We start from the raw sequence: 20,314 nt of genomic DNA on the forward strand, positions 1-20,314 counted from the left end.
CTGTGCTCACCCTGAATTTAAAGACAGAATAAACCAATCAATGTTCCAGACACCTAGTCATAACCAATGAAAACTCATTAGTTTGCATACAGCATATCTCATGTGTCTTGCTGTAAGCCAATCATTATTATATGTCAGGGTATCAAATATCTGGTATCCTAGTGGCAGAACTATCCAATAGCAACAAAGTTAATGATTTGCTTACAGCATAACACCTGCATTTTGTTATAGCCAATCATATTTATGCCTTCAAATATCCAATCTACAATTTTCTTGTACTGTAGCTATCCAATAGCATCGAAGGGAATGAAATCCTTTGGTTGCCAGAACATATTGTTATTCAGTTCATTCAACAATATGCAGTACTTCACAGAAGCAAGTAGCACATATGATACAGTTTTATAAGTGCAATAGCATTGGTGCTCTTGCATATAAATTCCTATTATTTGCGTATTACACAGTATAGCAAATTAATACATAGAGTATGTTACTCTGAAAACCACATGGATACATGTATTAATTCGCTATACTGTGTAATGCTATTCCACTTATAAAACTGTATCATATGTCCCTTTGATGCTATTGGATAGCTACAGGACAAGAAAATATGCCCTTTTTTGGCATTTTCTACAACGCTTTTTCTTTACAGAAGCAGTCATTTTGGTAGTGCAGTATTTTGCCTGTTTGATATATGATGGTCTTTGAATGGATGTATTTACTTTCTTGTTAATAATGCACTTCAGGTAATTCTTGGTTCAGCTCCTTTGCACTCTTTTCAGTGGCATCCAGGACAATGCTGCCTCTAGCACTTATTGAAGGGTTAAGTCTGATTTTGACAGTAATCTCTTACGTGTTGTCATTTTGCAAACCACTTACAAGCCTGTGTGTTAACGCTTCATGTTTGTCTTTCTTAAAACTGACAGCACTCGACCAACCTCCTTACTACTTCTATGTACTTGAAAGGTTCCCAATCTGAAGTTTGAGACTTAGTCATGCAAGTCCAAAAACTATAAAAATGTAAATGCAATTAACACAGGTTACAGTCAACTATGAAAGTTACTGTTACACATTAAAACATTTTGTGAAGGGGGCATGCCCACCTCTATTCCTGCAACACCCACACTGCTTCCAGGATCTCTGTACCTTGTTGAAGAAAGAATACACCAAGATTCAGCATTTTTAGAGCTAGTATGTATTGACCTATAATTTTACTTAAATTCTTGAAGTTATAAGGACTGCAGCTACATTCCTCAAACATGCAATAGAAACCCTGTTCAAAAGTACTTTTTGTTGTTATTTAGTTTATGAAATCAGAAGCTTTCAGCTATGATGGGCTGTTATGGACTAAGGTGACTTTTTAAGATGTCTACAGTTTCTTGAAATGACTTCAGCTAGGCATTTCTTTCTTCTTAAATTTTCAAAGTTTTTGGATTTGCATTATTGAGTCTTGAACTTCAGTTAGAGAGCCTTTTGAATATGTAGAAGAACTTAGCAGGTTGGCAGAATGAATAGGTTTTGCTGTAACAGTTATGATGTTTACCTCATAAACACAAGGTACAGGGTTTGAGTCTTCTGTTTGGAATGCAAATTGACTAGACATAAAATGGTCTTCAGAGGCAGCTAGCATAGTAATAACCTCTGAATCACTATTGCCAGTTTTAAGAGAGACAAACCTGAAGCATTAACTCTCAGGCTTGTAAGTGATAGAAAGGATGACAACACATGTAGGAGATTAGAATTATATCTGATTTTGACAGTAAGCAAAGTGCTACAGACACTCATCCTTCAGATGAGACATTAAACCAGGATCCCATCTGCCTGGGTTGGTAGTAGATCAGGTGGATTTAGACGATCCCACAGCACCTATCAAAAAGAGTAGGGGAAATTCTCTAGTCCCCTGGCCAAATTTTCCCTAGTAGTTGAAATACCACCTTGGGTCTCTCCTAAAAAGAGGCTTCTAGCTTAGTCGGACTAACACAGCCAACAAAGGATTAATTCTTCTTCTTTCAGCTTTTTCCGGTTAGGGGTCACCACAGCAGATCACCTGTCTGCTCATGATTGGCAGTGGAGTTTTTACAGTGTTGAGTTGCCAGCCCGGTGCCCAACCTTCCACAGAAGGCACACACTCACACCTAGGGCCAATTTAGAGTGTCCAATCCACCTACAGCATATCTTTAGGATGTGGGAGGAAACCAGAGCACCTGGAGGAAACTCACACGACCACAGAGAGAACATGCAGACTCCACACAGAAGGCACCTTAGCCGAGGATCGAACCAGATAACCTCTTGCTGTGAGGCAGCAACACTAACTGCTGCACCACCGCAGCTGTCCCAAGCAAAGGATTAATAAAATAAATAAATGTTCTGCTGCCAGCAGGCAAATAATAAACTGTGTGATGTACTTGGCTTCATTTTTTGTTAAGTAAGGTTAACAACTTATTTAGTCATTGTGAATTATTATTGTCTATTCCTGTTTGAGAACCAGGACAGTGGGACTATTACACCCATTCTGTGATTCGTCAGTGACCCTAGCTTTAAACATCCTCTCTAGTCCTTCCTTTACTGCTTGTAACTGGGATTCTGGTATTAGATAGGGTTTTAAATTTACTTTTTTTCTACAGGTATAGTCTTGTATTTTGCTGAATTAAGTTAATATTGACAGGCTGTTCTGAGAATATGTCCATGTATCCCATTACCTATTTCTTTAACTTCCTGTGTCTGGATTACTGTCAGTATTTCGCCTATTTTTTCTTTAGTACATGTGGTAAGGTCTTTACCTTCTTCAGCCAACATACTTAATACAGAGACTTAATATTACTTCCAGAACAAATATTTGTGATAAATCTGTTTGGGTTTTCCTTTTGTCCAGTTTGCCATACTTTGTAATTTACTTAATTTATTCTCTTTCTGACTTCACAAGTGTTGTGACACTTAGCAAGAAGTTTATTTTCCACAGTGGGTAGTAACTGCTGCACTTTGTCCCCTGCCTGAAACTCCCTAATGTGAGCATTGCTGTTGTGTTTTCAGATGCATGCTCCTCCCAAAGCAGTGACTGCGGAACTCACATGGCTGCAATGGGGTCAGAGAGGGTTAGGGCACACTCCCCAGCAGCAGTGTGAGGCTGCACCACCATCCTCAGTCTCCTCCAGATCCAACATCTCCTGTACTTCCTCTGTCAGGGTCTGTGTAACTTGCAGACACACTATAAGGGGTCCTGTCTGATGGGACACCAAGGCTGTGTTTCTGCATTGTGCTTCGTCAGGTGAGTGCACCACAGCTAGCAGTAAATGTGTCCCCAGACTTCCTCACCACTGCGTAGATCTCCTTCCTAAACTTGGGTAGAAGATAACTGCACAATATCTCCGTGTCTACTCTCCACCCACTTCTTTTTTTATTATTTCTCTCTTTTTCTGTCTCTTTCCTTCCCGTTCTTCCCTCCGTTTTACTCATGTTACTCTTCAAACAATACTATGTACTGCAAATGGTTTGTATATAACTGTTCTTTGTACTGATTTGATTGAATGAATTCTTGAATCACATTTCCTTATGATTGTGTTCATTTTTGGGGTTCCTATCATATGTTCGAAGGTTTAAAACTTTGAATCACTAAAAGTCGACCTTTAATGATCGAAGTTTTAAAACCTCGAATCATATAACGGAGATCGCCATAGAGTACAGGAAGGGAAGATTTCCCTTTACTGCACTGTAGTGCAATCTTGGAGTTGGTATATTTAAGTAGCGGGAGGTGTGCCCCCCCTGCATAGAGCATTTTTTATTTTGTTTTGGGCTTAAAATGTTAAAATGTTTTGTTTTGTTTTTTTTGACATTTGAAGTATTAAAGGTTCAATCATTAAAGTTCGAACTTTAGTAATTCGAACTTTTCATACTTCGATATTATGATGTAGACCCCATTTTTGCTGTGTGTTATCCTGCTGTCTGAATGCTTGCTCTTATGTTATCACTATTGTATTGGTATTGATGGAAGTTTATTATTTCTTTGGTTGCATTTCCACCATGCTGAGCCTGAAATCGGTCTGCATGGGTCAGTGCTCTAATTAAAAACCTCTCTTAAAGTACTGTACACATGCAAGTGTTATTAGAAGGTGCTGCAGACAGGCACTACTAAAAAGCAGGCTTATTCTTAAACATGGAACCTGATAAAATCCTCTGACTTATCACAGTCCCCAGCTGTCACCTCCCATGCCCAGTGTCCTTGGATAGCAGGAAGTACTGGCTAGATTATTCAATGGTTGTGGAAGGACTGAGTGGTTCAAAACAGCATGAAAAATATCTAACCTCCATTATACATTCTTTTCTCATAATACCAATTTCTTCCTTCACAGACAGGCACTTGCTCTGGATGGCTGGAGATCCCTATCTAGTCCATTGCCATAAATTGTTGTAGTGAATGTGTTTCCATAAACTCACATACAACCTTTGAACTTCCTCAGAATGGCAAAATGCACAACAACAGTAATAACAGTAATAATCTCAGGCCTGTCATTGGAAACAGAGTTTCTTACTTACCACCCTAGTTGCAACTAATTCTGAAAGTTTATTTTTATTTTTGTAATTATTTATTGAACTGGGTAAATGGAGTAATGCATGCAGATCTTCTCTAGCTATAGCACAGTTCACAAGGGCAACAGTAAAGATTGCATGCAGGGATAATTTAGACTTGTCATCAAGTATCATGCTTTGACTGGTGGAAGAAATCAGAATGACTTACGGAGCCCCACATTGGTTTTAGGGAGAACATACAAAACCCATACAGCCTGTTTTAGCTTTTTATAAAACACCTTCTTCAAACTTCCTCCCCAGTTCATTTCAACCATATTCTAGCTTTAAGTTTGTTCTTGCCCCCTATTGAGTGTGACTCTAAAACTGATAGCCCTGCAGTAAAGTTATATGTCAAACTGTTGCTGTTCCTGATTTCCCACTTTCAGCCAAGTGAATCATTTTCCTGTCCACCTCTGACTCCCCCCACCCAGCACACACACACCTCATGTTTCACTTCACTGTAATTATTTTGACCGTGTGTATTTGACTGCAGCAAGCACTTCTCTGAAGCGGTGTTGAATTGGCAACATTCTGTCACGACTTAGGGATCAGAAGTTACCTCACATCACAGTACCTGTAATTGTTTTATTTTTATGTTCATGCTTACTAGTATTTCTACTCATACTGTCTGAGACCGACTGTTCCACAGTTATATTTTGTAATTATATTCATTAGTAACCAATCATAAACACAATGTCAACAAGAGAAGCAAAAAAAAAACGCAATCCTTCTCTATCAGTCGTCAAACTAAGCCTGGGCTTATCATCATCCAAAACAGTAACTGGAGTGTTACACAAAACCGTATGGTTAATTTGACCACTTTGGGTTAGAAACCCCTGCTGAGCTGTCAGGAGTATCATAACAAGTAACATACAAGTAGCGTGATACTGCAGTGTTAATAATACAAGACCAACTTCTAGTGCAATGCATGATGGGAAATGTAGTCCACTCCACTAACAGGACACATACCTAACACAGGAGTAAGATGATCAGTAAGAAAATTAGTTCCCTATTGAAGTGTTGGGACTTAGATTGCCGAGTCATGAAATACAAAAAAAAAAGCAAAGACCAAAATTAAGTAAAATAGCAAATATTTAACATAGCTCATTATCTTTAAATTTGTTTTTACAGGGGTCAGATCCCCCTGCACCCACCTGATGTGGGGGGCAAGCCCCCCACCAGACTTATATATACCAGCCAGGTCCAGGATCTCCATAACTCTCAGACTTAGTGCACATAAGTCCAGATTTTTAGTCTTTCTCCATGTTTTGGGACTGGGCAATATGAGTCCCTGCATTTTAAATGAGTACAAGGGGAATGCCTTGCACTTTGCTGCAGTGTTTCTCAGACAAATCTCTGGGCCATATAAGGCATAATGAACCTGTCATAACCTAGTGTGGGGGAGCCTCAGAGGGAACAAGGCCCTTCTAGGTAGGGTAGCCAACCATCCTGGATTTTCCAGGGCAGTCCTGTTTTTCAGTCTAGTGTTCTGTGTCTGTTTAGGACGTAAAATGTCCTGGATTTGAGATTTAGCAGAGAATCAACTGGATTTTAAATTGTATTATTGGTACCAGGCATAGTTTATTTGCTGCTCTGCCCATCTTAACAGTCAAGTGCACCACATTGTGCTGAATGCTCTGCATTTACATAGCCGAGAGTCACTTTTTCACTGTTCTGCATTCAACAGTGGTTGTTCCACTTTGTGTTTTTTGATTGGCTGATATACCACAATTACATCCAATCAACATTGCTGTATATGAGCAAATCTGATAACTTCTAATGAAAAGCGACCCAATGAGGACACACAGAAGTCATCCAGTGGCGTGCTGCTACAGTTTTTGCACCACTGCAATACCTTTAAAAAGGGTATTATGGGAAAACATTTTCTGGATAATCTTGGTGCCTTTGTTGTTACATTTGGATTTTTTATTTGTGATCCTGCCTGCCTTCTTTACAGCACAGGGGATTGTGGACTTGTGGAGATGAAGTGATGAGGGACAATGACTGGCACCTTTATAACAAGATAATTATAAACTACTGAATTAGAAAGGTGAGCTATTTAATGTTAACATTTGCTGAAAATGCCTGAAATAATTGAATGCTTGATTTTATGATGTTGTTTGTATCACTTTGACTTTGTTCCACATTAATAGGGTCTGTCACACGTGTCTATATTATGGCATTGAATGAGCTGTTAAGTGAATGCCCTTTTATTGACACGTATTAAGCGAAATACAAAAACACCGAAAGGCCACAAAAGCAAATTTTTTCCCAGGGGAAAAAATCACTTGGCCGATACAAAAAAAAATTCAGACCATAAGAAGGTGGGGGGCTTCGCCCCCACACCCCTCTCTAACTAAATATACCAACTCCAAGATTGCACTACAGTGGAGAAAAGGACAAATCCCCAATGATGGCCAAGCAATTTTTTCCCCTGAGAAAAATTTCACTTTTGTGACTGTCAGGGGTTTTTGTATGTCGCTTAATATGTGTTGATAAAAGGCCGTTCAGTTAACAGCCCATTTGATGGCATAATATAGACCCTGTCACGCAGTTAGTGTTAAGCTAGTTAGAGTTAAGATATTTTTTACATATCCATGATAAATAATCATGAATCATATAAATTCATCAAAATCATAGTTCTCAACTAATCAGGGACAAATCTCACCAGAGTCAGGGACAAATCCAGAAATAATCAGGGACACTTTTAAAATATTAGTACTATTAACATGAGATGTTGACTGAATAATAATATGTGAAGTATTATACTTTTTCTGAATTAAATAAGTCTATAACTCTGCAACACAGAACACTCATGTATTGTCAACCAGGCACTTGAGGGCAAAACACAGTCCCTGGAAACCACCAAGTAAACACTGCCACACTGTAATCCCAAAACCAGTAATAAACTCCACAGTGTAATCCCAAAACCAGTAATAAAATTCATTGTGTATTCCCCAAACCAGTAATAAAATCCACAGTGTAATCCTAAAACCAGTAATAAAATCAGTAGTACTGTTAACATGAGACATTGACTGAGTAAGAATATGTGATTTATTATACATTTTCTGAAGTAAAAGAAGTCTATAACTCTATTTATTGTAATTATTTATTAAGTGTATCTCAGCACCTTTTCTCCAAAAGTTAACCAGTTTTAGGAGGGAGTAAGAGTGACATGGCTAAGATTTGAAGCAAAATCAGGAACAGTTGAGCAGTATGAATTCAAAATGGCATTTTATAACTATAAAGTAATGCATTTTAACCATCTTGCAAGTTTCCTAGTTAAAGTTGTTGGTAAGCTGTTAGTAAGTGCTCCACATTTTGGAGACGGAAGGTTGAGAGCTAGAGCTGCTTTCTTTTCTTAATTAGGCAGAGGTACATTTTATGGCAACTACTGCCAAGATAGGAGTAGGGCTTATTTGTTATCGACTTAGTAAAGTCATTTACTATTTACACATTTGTTTATTTTACTTATTTGTTGACATTTGATTGCTGGGAATGTCTGACTGGGTAGGTTGTCTCCAGACCAATCATTTGTCTAACTAAACACTTTACAGATTTAGTTGATAAAGGAGGGGTTGGAAAAAACAGTACATGTTTTTTTGTTTAAATAGTTGATTCATGTCATTTAGTCATTTTCTGCTAAATAGAAGTGTTTCTGTGTTAGAGATTGCAATGTATAAATTGTTTCTGCAGATGTAATTTATTTTATTTATTGACATTTAATTACGAAAAAGTCAGACAAACTGGATAATCCGACTGTGTGTGTATTGGCTGCTTAATGTAGTACATAAGTGATTTTTATGCTGATTATCAATCAGCAAATTTGAGTTGACGCAAGACTGTTGTGGACAATGGCTTTAATTTTGCATTAGATGCAGTTCGCTTAGTATGAATAATCAGCAATGCCCTTCTCGAGTGTCATACCTATGGTGTAGGAAATGTAGGTTGATAAAAAATATCTTCTAGTAACTTTTGTAATGTATTACAGTGCAGTTAGTAATTGTACCGCAGTATTAGTGATGTCCAAGTAGAGAGGTTTGTGCTTATTTAGGGAGTGTAAATTGATGCAAAACCTGTGAAGTGCTCAGTTCTAGCAAAAAGACCATTTCAGCCATGCCACACAGAAGTGGTACATTTTCGTGTAGTGCAAAAATAGGGTGTTCCACATTTTGACTGTTTGTCACACATTGCTAGGGTTTATATTCCACATTGGTCTTAAGAGGTTGAGGCGTATCCTGCCCATTCAAAACATGCTGTAAATACCGTTAATTCATTTTTTGATTGGTTGTACTTAAAAGTTACACGTTTTTTTGTTTTTGTCGCGTAACAACATTAAAGCTTCTGTTTCCATTTCTGCTGTTTACTGTTTTAGTCTTATTCATTTATTGTCATGATACTGAGCATATTTCATTGAGTGTTGTATTCTTAATGGATACGAGCGAAGGTGTTGCAAGCGTGGACAGTAATTCAGACCAGGGTTGCATGGCCACGCCACCCAAGAAGATAAACGGGGAGAAAGCTAAAAAGAGAATGACATGGTTTCATCATGAACGGCAAACTGATTTTGCATGGTGTGAAGCAGTCCAGCACAACGTGTTCACTGTTCACTGCACAGTTTGTAAAAAGAGTATATCAATAGCATATGGTAGAAAAAGCAACTTGCTAACTCACAGCCATTTGCAGACTCGCATAAAAGCACACCGTTCCATAAAATTGGATGCCATTCACAGTTTTTTCAAGAGAGCAACAGTTTTTTCAAAGAGCAGCATCGTTAACTGGAGTTGATAAGCAGGCAATGACAACAGAGTTGGCGAACAAATTTGAAGAATCGCAAAATGTTTCCCGTATGTATCCAGTATTTTACAGTGGAAACTAGCTTTAACAAAAAACTTCCTGACTTTGTTGAGTTCAATGACAAACATTCTACTTCTGTAGGAAACATGGTATTTCAGGTCCTGGCTGACAGTGGTCTTGACATCATGAACATATCGTCATATTCAACAGATAATACCAGCACCAGTTACGGGCACAAGCAGTCAGTCTTCACAAAGTCATTGAAAAGAAATGACAAGATTATCAAAACTAACTGTAACATACACATGATTCTCAAAGCGCTGAATAAGGTAATTGATGAACTGGACTGTGATGTTGAAACTAAGGTGCCATCCATTTATAGTTACTTCAGTGTATCAGCGAACCCCAGAATGGACAATGCAAATGTTTTTTAATTCATGGACTTCGAGTACCACAAACTGTTGAGACGTACCAACCAGATGGCTGTCTCTGGATCCCGCTGTCAATAGGTTATTGGAATCTTAGCCAGCGATCATTTTGTATATCGTTTCCCTAGGCAGTGAATGCCCTAAGATAGTTTCTGCAAATCTGGGCATAGAAGGAGACACATGATCATAAACTGGTGAAGAGTAACATCAAGAATGCTTACTTATGCTTTGCGCAGAATATCTGTAGTGTTTTTGAATTATCTGTTCAGAAAGTGGAGCGGGAAGATTTTATGTTCCTTGAGCTGTTTCCAGTAATGCAGGACTAAAGAACAAAAATTGAGTCACGCATAGCAGATAAGTTTTTTGGATCTAAAACACATGCTGTTCTTAAAAATGAAGATATGCAACCATTCCAGGCATCTATCACAGAAAATGTTTGCGCTGCTCTCGAAAAGGGTTTGATGTACCTGAACAAGTGGTTTAATTTCACAGAGTCAGAAGACGGTATCTCAAATGCACCAAGTCACTAGTCGCTGAGCAAACCACTAGAATTTAAACATGTAAAAACTATGTGTGATGCCATGGGCTTATTGCAGGAAGTTGACTTGGACGCATTGCACAGTGAATTTTGCACGGCTAAAGAAAGCTTGGCTATTGTTGCTGATTCGACTCTGCCATCACCATGTGACAAATGGCAGAAGTTTTTCAGTGTGGCCCATACCGCTGAAGCATTTCCAGTTAACTTGTTTAACACTGTGCCAGTCACATTGTCATTGCCTGGGAGCAATGCTTTCTGGAAAGAGTTTTCTTATAGATAAATGCCAAGAAGCGTTTGGAACAAAACATTGCCACAGTTACTTTGGTGAAAGATGAACTTCAGGTTTTCCTGAATTACAGCATGACATGCAGTGAGTTTTATGAATTTGTTTTGCATGATGACAAGTTGGTGTTATCAGCAGGTAGCAGCAAGAAATATTGTTAGAGAAAGCACCCAATGCCTTTGAGTGAAACCATACCAAAGAAATAGACTTGAGTCTTACCTAATGCTATTCGGCCTAGTATTATTTTTTCACTTGTAGTTCTGTTTATTTTCCCTGCATGTATAGTTGCTGTTAGCTGTTTTCACACTTGCTACCATTACTGTAATTCTGTTTGTTTTCCCTGCATGTATAGTTGTTAGCTGTTTTCGTACTTGCTACCATTACTGTAATTCTGTTTGTTTTCCCTGCATGTATAGTTGTTGTTAGCTGTTTTCGTACTTGCTACCATTACTGTAATTCTGTTTGTTTTCCCTGCATGTATAGTTGTTGTTAGCTGTTTTCGTACTTGCTACCATTACTGTAATTCTGTTTGTTTTCCCTGCATGTATAGTTGCTGTTAGCTGTTTTCGTACTTGCTATCATTACTGTAATTCTGTTTGTTTTCCCTGCATGTATAGTTGTTGTTAGCTGTTTTCGTACTTGCTACCATTACTGTAGTTCTGTTTGTTTCCCCTGCATGTATAGTTGCTGTTAGCTGTTTTCGTACTTGCTACCATTACTGTAATTCTGTTTGTTTTCCCTGCATGTATAGTTGCTGTTAGCTGTTTTCGTACTTGCTACCATTACTGTAATTCTGTTTGTTTTCCCTGCATGTATAGTTGTTGTTAGCTGTTTTCGTACTTGCTACCATTACTGTAATTCTGTTTGTTTTCCCTGCATGTATAGTTGCTGTTAGCTGTTTTCGTACTTGCTACCATTACTGTAATTCTGTTTGTTTCCCCTGCATGTATAGTTGCTGTTAGCTGTTTTCGTACTTGCTACCATTACTGTAATTCTGTTTGTTTTCCCTGCATGTATAGTTGCTGTTAGCTGTTTTCGTACTTGCTACCATTACTGTAGTTCTGCTTGTGGTTCCCTGCATGTATAGTTGTCGTTAGCTGTTTTTGTACTTACTGCCGTTACTGTTTTTTCACTCTTCACTGTAGCAAACCAGTCCCACTAGTCACTTGGTGCAATATACGGAAATGTTTTTGATGTTTGCTGCTTGTACTGTTGTTTGAATTATAGATACTAGTGTAATACTAGACTAGTCAAAATTAAAATATTAAGTGGTTAATTATCTAGCAGACGTTGCTGTTAGGCCACTCTTTCCTGGATCCGGTCATTGGCCATGGTGGATTTACTGTAGGCTTATTATTTGTTGTTTCTAGAATACCTGATATCCATTCCAATAAGCAAAAAAGCATAAATATTTTGATAGAAATACATATTTTACAGCAGTTATGTGGCAGTTTTGTATGCTAGAAAATAGTCACAAAACATTTCTAAAATGCACATTTTGTAAAGCAAAACTGGCCCAGAGGTGACACCCCTGGAGCCCCCCCAAAAAATTTCCACGTGCCTTCGGCACTTGGATATCTATCATCCTGGATTTTCTCTTTAAAGTGTAGGCAACCCTACTGCTAGGCTACACAGGTCCAGATGGCCCAAGACCAGCCCTGATCCTCTTTTTAAGACCAATCTGTGTCATGCATTTCTCAGCTTTTACATAACACATCAGCAGTCTGCAGTAGACATCACTTTTGTCTATTCCTGCATGTGAGGAAAAAACACATACAATGAAAACTGAGTGGATTCCCTAATAAGTTAAGTTTATGAAACAGTAATAAACATATTGTTCAGGCAGAATCACTGAACTTGCTGACAGAATGTTTTGTACTTCTCATGTATGTTTCACATAGTAGATCATTGTTATTTAATCTTATGTAGCTTACAAATCACATATGAAAAAAATGTTTTTATTTTCTTTTTAATTACCTAACTGTGGTTTCCGGCAGTACTCTTCACAGAATTTAAAAACTGTAAATACACTGAGCTGACTGGGAGTGGTCCCTTGATTTATGATAAAGTATAAGAATTAGATCTAACATTATGAGACACAGACTTCTTTTCTTTTTTTTCAGTTTGAGAGTTAAATTTGTAAATGGGAAGCTTTGGATAACACAGGAAACAGATGAACTCTGGCAAGCCACAGTCACAGAAATGTCAGCAACAGCATCACCGTTCTTCAGTGGCAGGGTTTCACCACAACAACTGCTTTCGTAAAGCAGGTGAGTACTTCTCTGTTTTTTTTAACCGATCTTGAATACACAGATCACTTACCAGTGAGTCAGTATCGTTTTACGTAGGTTTGTGATTAGCAGATCCAGGTATGTCATGAAATTAAATTCTGAGTTTACTCCACACTTACTCCATTCACTGTAGAACAGAGATTTCAGTAGCAGACAAAGATTATTTGGCCCACAGTCTGTATATTCTTTTGCCTCTTGAGTGAGCTATTAGTAATGGATGACAGTCTAAGTTCCTGCACTGGTTTTGAACCTGCTGCTTCCCAATTAAGAATATGCCATACAGCCTACTGACTGTCTTTGAAAAAAAAACTTACATTCGTCAAATTCTGTCTCTTGTTCTTGCATATTGCTCTTCTGAATTGTGCTGGTATCTTGTAGTTTATATATTGTCTTAATGCAATTAAAAAGTTTCTGTAGTATCCCATGTCTCTAAGTACTAATAATCTTTCGCTCTAGTTTGGTGGCTCTTGCTCTTGGTTGCTCTGTCTGCTGTGACCCTGTACTCCTCCTCAGTGTCCTTAGCAAGGGGGAGAGGAGACAGAGGTGACACAGTAAGATAGTTGTCTTTTAGGCTTTTCCCAGTTAGGGGTCGCCAGAGCGGAACTCCGGTCCGCTAATGATTGGCAGTAGATTTTTATGAAGCTGAGTTGCCAGCCCGACATCCAACCTTCAGCGAAGGCACGCCCATTCACACATGTTTTTTTGGAGGCCGCTCGACCACGGGGAGGACATGCAAATTACTGTACCATAGTTTGCTCAAGAAAGGGTTTACATTTATCCCTTCAACAAGTTTCACTTTGGTTGAGACTATTTAAATTTTGAATTGTTTGCATGGAAATTGAAGTTAGCTCTTATATTTAAGGATTTTGATGATTGGCCGTCCTCCACCTGTTTGAGAAAGGAAAGTATGTAGAACCACCCCTTAATTCTGTTCGTCAGTTACTCAAAAAAATGCTGTAAATAAGAGGTCCACAGAGTTCATAATGAACAAAACATAAAATATTTTTATAATTTATCTTTGAGAGAAAAATATTGTTAAATTAATTATCTAATGATAGATCAATCAGTATTTGAAACCTTATATTACACTAGTCAGATGTTAACTATCTTGAATGATATATCTATTAATGATATCAGTATTACCTATAGAAGAATAGATCTGTGATTAGAAGATTTGTTATTGGAAGGTAGTATTGACAGCACTTTGTATAACTATCACAAAAGGGATAAATACAGCATCTCTACATTGTTTGGGATCCTGAAAATTCACAAATGCATGAAGGACCCACCTTTATGACCAGTTGTTTCTGTTGGGTATTCTAAAATTGAACCCCTAGTAAGCTGAATTGACTTTAAGCTGAAAGACATTTTGAATCAGCAGTAGCATGTGCTGGAATACTTCTGACATGCTTTAAACCTTTTGAGAGAGGTAGAGGGGAGGAGGCCTAATGGTTAAGGTGTTTGCCTTACAAACACAAGGTGCAGGGTTTGAATCTCACAAGGGATAATTGGCTAGGCTTAAAATGGCTCGCAAGGGCAGTTAGCTTAGTACTAATCTATGAACCTATGAACCTATGAGTATGGGCCTGACACCACATTTCGCATGTAGAGTATGGTCCTGACATCACATTTGTCACATAGTGTATGGGCCTGACACCATATTTGTCACGTAGAGTATGAGCCTGACACCACATTTGTCACATAGAGTATGGAAATGACACCACATTTGTCATGTGGAATATGGACCTGACACCACATTTGTCACATAGAGTATTTGTCACATAGAATATGGACCTGACACCACATTTGTCACATAGAGTATGGGCCTGACACCACATTTGTCACATAGAGTATGGAAATGACACCACATTTGTCACTTAGAGTATGGGCCTGACACCACATTTGTCACATAGAGTATGGGCCTGACACCACATTTGTCACGTAGAGTATGGGCCTGACACCACATTTGTCATGTAGAGTATGGGCCTGACACCACATTTGTCCCTTAAAGTATGGGCCTGACACCACATTTGTCACTTAGAGTATGGGTCTGATACCACATTTGTCACTTAGAGTATGGGCATGATACCTCATTGTCACGTAGAGTATGGGCCTGACACCACATTTGTCACATAGAGTATGGGCCTGACACCACATTTGTCACATAGAGTATGGGCTTGACACCACATTTGTCACTTAGAGTATGGGCCTGACACCACATTTGTCACATAGAGTATGGGCCTGACACCACATTTGTCACGTAGAGTATGGGCCTGACACCACATTTATAACATAGAGTATGGACCTGACACCACATTTGTCACATAGAGTATGGGCCTGACACCACATTTGTCACATAGAGTATGGGCCTGACACCACATTTGTCATGTAGAGTATGGGCCTGACACCACATTTGTCATGTAGAGTATGGGCCTGACACCACATTTGTCCCTTAAAGTATGGGCCTGACACCACATTTGTCACTTAGAGTATGGGCCTGATACCACATTTGTCACTTAGGGTATGGGCCTGATACCACATTGTCACGTATAGTATGGGCCTGACACCACATTTGTCACATAGAGTATGGGCCTGACACCACATTTGTCACGTAGAGTATGGGCCTGATGCCACATTTGTCACATTGAGTATGGGCCTGACACCACATTTGTCATATAGAGTATGGGCCTGACACCACATTTGTCACATAGAGTATGGGCCTGACACCACATTTGTCACGTAGAGTATGGGCCTGACACCACATTTGTCACATAGAGTATGGGCCTGACACCACATTTGTCATGTAGAGTATGGGCCTGACACCACATTTATCACATAGAGTATGGGCCTGACACCACATTTGTCACGTAGAGTATGGGCCTGACACCACATTTCTCACATAGAGTATGGGCCTGACACCACATTTGTCACTTAGAGTATGGGCCTGATACCACATTTGTCACATAGAGTATGGGCCTGACACCACATTTGTCACATAGAGTATGGGCCTGACACCACATTTGTCACTTAGAGTATGGGCCTGACACCACATTTGTCACATAGAGTATGGGCCTGACACCACATTTGTCACGTAGAGTATGGGCCTGACACCACATTTGTCACATAGAGTATGGGCCTGACACCACATTTGTCACTTAGAGTATGGGCCTGATACCACATTTGTCACGTAGAGTATGGGCCTGACACCACATTTGTCACATAGAGTATGGGCCTGACACCACATTTGTCACATAGAGTATGGGCCTGACACCACATTTGTCACGTAGAGTATGGCCTGACACCACATTTGTCACATAGAGTATGGGCCTGACACCACATTTGTCACGTAGAGTATGGGCCTGACACCTCATTTATCCCATAGAGTATGGGCCTGACACCACATTTGTCATGTAGAGTATGGGCCTGACACCTCATTTATCACATAGAGTATGGGCCTGACACCACATTTGTCATGTAGAGTATGGGCCTGACACCACATTTGTCACTTAGAGTATGGGCCTGATACCACATTTGTCACTTAGAGTATGGGCCTGACACCACATTTGTCACGTAGAGTATGGGCCTGACACCACACTTGTCACGTAGATTATGGGCCTGACACCACATTTGTCCCATAGAGTATGGGCCTGACACCACATTTGGCACACTTGATTTTAAACATCTGTTTTCCATCATATCACATAATCAGGTTCGTTCTTGGTTCCATGATTTATTGACAGAATGTTACACCTTATCTAGCAGGGAAATCAGCATCCTTAAGGATATTATGTATTATATATAACTTTGTCATTTTCTAACCTTTGAGAGAGAGTATTATCACCACATTAGTGGTGCTGGCGTCAGGGCTGCTTGTTCCTCCATTTATACAAAGAACTCACTTTATTTTTAATTCCAATTGCAAGCATCATTGCACGCCAATCTACGTATACCTTGATGTTATTTTTGTTTTGTGGGATGAAGTTATGTAACTGTTGGAAGAATTTTGGGATTTTTTTTTTTGGAAAATACCACATTATTTTTACATTTTCAATATAGTGCATCTAAGGATAAGATCGATTACTTGAACATTTTTGCTTCCGAAAAAAAATCTTTCGGCAGATATTTTTTCTTCTAATACTTCTAGACTTACATTACAGATGTTGCCATCCCTTTAAGCAGAAGCTAAATTTGATAAAGGGATATACTGTGCAACTTTCAAGGCTGATATTAGAGGATGATATATGCCAGATAGAAATGGAGCAGCTTATCAATATGCTTTTAGAAAGACAGTAGCCCAAGCAAGTATTTATTGAAACTGGAAATGAAATTAAAACAGGTAGGAAGACAAACTTTGCCCCCATTGTAAGGTGACAGAAGATGAAAGAACTGCTATTACTATAGCATCTAAGATTTTAATCAAGCAGTGGTTCTTATGTTTAATAATAATGTTCAAGAGATTAAAACATTATTTTGGCAGGTGAAGTATTATAACATTTTGATATCCTCAAGGGCATTTTGGGTGATGCACCAGGTTTCATTTACATGAAGGTCCATAATATTATCAGCCCTCATTAGGCCAGTCATTGAGTATAATGCCCCCTTTGGCATGGCTGTCTAGACACACGCAACAACTGGAACACTCACAGAGATACCTTACTAAAAGGATACAAGGCCTAAACATGCCCTACATGGACTGACTCAAAGCCCTGTCACTATACTCAGAATCCTACAGACTGAGTATCAGGTGACCAATGTCTGGCATACAGTACATCCTATGACCCAATACTGATGGATTTACTTCACATCATCAAGTCAAATGGCATCACAAATATTCAGTCCAGGTATTTAAACCTCTTTGCAATATCAACAGAATGGTTTAGGGGGACAGGCATGTCTTGCAGAGGATACCACTGCTCTGCAACAGACTCCCCAGCCATGCAAAACAAAGCTCATCGATGCCAATAGTTAAGCACAATTTGGATCTGTGGATGGAAAACAGAAAATTTACCCCAGGACTGTACTCTGTAATACTAATGGATGGGTCTATATTAGAACATCAACAGCTTAGGGTGTCGAACACTGAATGATCGACCCCTAAGCATCGAAGTCTCAAAATACCGTAAACGCAAATTCTTTCCTTGGGAAAGAATTTGCTTGGCCGTTTTCAGGGATTTGCCCTTTCACCAATGTAGAGCGGTCTTGGAGTTGGTATATTAAGTCGGGGGTGTGGGGGCACAGCCCCTCATGTCGAGGGTGTGAGGGATGAAGCCCCCCACCTTATTTAGATTGAAAATGTAAGTCTTTTTTACGAACGGCCTAGTGAATTATTTCCCGAGAAAAGAATTTGTGTTTACGGCCGTTCGCTATTTTGAGACTTCGACACTTAGAGGTTGATCATTCAGTGTTCGACAACTTAAGCTGTCGATGTTCTAATATAGACCCTAATGCACATATGTAGCTCCTAGATGATTTATGCCATGCATGGGTCCCCTCAAATTATCTATGGTATGATCCCAGTTATTCTTATTAGGGGTAATATATAATTAACAACCATGGGATGGATAATGTCAATCTAACACCAAATGGGAAAATGACTAGGTTTAAAACGGACTGCAGGGCAGCTAGCCTAGTACTTACCTATGAATTTGTATTAAACAAGTATTAGACACTCAAACACATAAAGGTGATTCTGTTAAAAGGGGAACCACAAAATGTGATGCCTGCAGCTAGTGTAGTTACATATACACTGGTAGTGAAGGGAGGTCCTCTGTAAGATACTTTTGTATAGAGAGACTGTTCAGGATAATTGTGGGTTTACGGCATTGGTTTATTTGGCCTCTTGTACATCATATATATAATTTTCTGTAGGAAAAACTACTGAACATTCTTTATAGGAAAAAGTTTACAAACATAATTATATTTTCTTAACACCCCTGTCAAGCAATGCACAATTATGTAACAATTTTAAGAAGTTTATTATTTCTTTAGTTTGGAAAAGGTGAAAAGTGGCATGGAGAATGCCTGCTGGGAAACTTTCCCGGAATACAGGGAACTGTATTAGCAGGTACAGCTGCTTTCAAATTCCCCACCTTCACTGAACAAATATTTAAATATTAGTAGTATGTTGCAGCTGAAATCAGGGAAGCTTTAATAAGGAGCATTTGGTATTATGAATGTTAATAATCTCATTGTTTTATATTTTTATAGTTATTGTTGTGATATTTATTATTATTGTTTATAACACATTTTTTGCAATGTTCTGATTATAAAGTGTGTTGTTAAAATGATAGTTTTTACAAGAGAGTTTCTTATTATATTTTAAGGTGGATGTATATATAAAGAATCAGCTTACACAGTATATAATATTTAGTAATAGTTTGTTGACTTGTATGTAATTTGTCTGGTCATGTGATTACGACAAATTAAGCATAGCTTTAATTGTTTGTGATTAGACTCTAATAACTATAGTGAGAAAATGAAAGAGGTTAATCTATTAAAAACAGCTACAGCAGTTTGACTGACTTTTTTTGGTTAGTTCTTAGTTATTCTTTGACAGTGCTGGAATCTATGATTGTTTGGTTTGTTATAAATGTGTTAGAGATATAATGAGCACATGTCTGTGCGTCAGGAGTGCAGGATGCAAAGACCCTCCAATAGGAAAGCACTGTAAAACTTTGACGGAGATTTTCAGAATTAACTATTTGTGTGAATAACAGTTTCTTGTACAAGTGTCAGGATGAAGAGGATGGAGTCCAGAATTTCCTCTAAGGAGCCCTGTAGTGAGTGCCTAAAGGTACAGTCAGTTTTCTCCTAAAGCAAAGTTTTCAGATTTGATAATTGGTTTGGAGGAAATTCATGACATTTTTCTCTTTTAAGACGTAACTTTCTGAAATCTCCACATCTCCCAAAATATTGATTCTGTGTAGCTGTTGCCAAGAGTGATTCCTACTCTTTCCAGATGAGTGCTGCGCTCAAATAGTCCATCTTGCTCTGATGCAGAACTCCCCCAAACTGGGTTTATTCCACTTAGCTGACTCAGCTACAGTAGATAGGCTATCCCCAGCTGTTAGGTTGCAATGAGGATCTGAAGTTAGAGGCAGGTATTTAATGAGTAAGGATTTCAGAGCATAGAATTGCATATGCTGTGGTTGTGGGGTTAAGCTCACAGTATCAGGAGGTTTGTTCTGTCTGTAGTAGGAAGATAGTTAGCACCACAGTAGATGTTCTTCGTGTTTCACTGTTGCAGTCATCACATTTGGGTTATCTGCTTGCAGTAGCCCTCAGTCGGCCTGATTAACAAAGTCTTGGGTCCTGTGTCAGTTGCTGTCCCATCTTCCATGACATCAGCTAGTCAGGGGTATAAAGCATGCAGCCGACACCATTATATCAGTCTTTCTTGCCATGCAGTGCCCGAAGC

The 20,314-nt window shown here is 38.8% G+C and overlaps 1 protein-coding gene across 3 annotated transcripts in view; it reads left to right on the forward strand.

Annotated features, from left to right (window-relative positions):
- Nucleotides 1-20,314, forward strand: part of LOC122812274 (sphingosine 1-phosphate receptor 2-like) — a 586,862-nt gene that overhangs the window by 549,532 nt on the left and 17,016 nt on the right. For all 3 annotated transcript variants that reach the window (XM_044084673.1, XM_044084671.1, XM_044084672.1), the window contains one exon: nt 12,730-12,876. The gene's annotated coding sequence lies outside the window, so the exon portion shown is untranslated. The remainder of the gene's footprint in view (nt 1-12,729; nt 12,877-20,314) is intronic.

The sequence above is a fragment of the Protopterus annectens genome, chromosome 9.part0 (genome assembly GCF_019279795.1).
Source record: "Protopterus annectens isolate FY-2018-M chromosome 9.part0, PAN1.0, whole genome shotgun sequence".
NCBI lineage: Eukaryota > Metazoa > Chordata > Ceratodontiformes > Protopteridae > Protopterus > Protopterus annectens.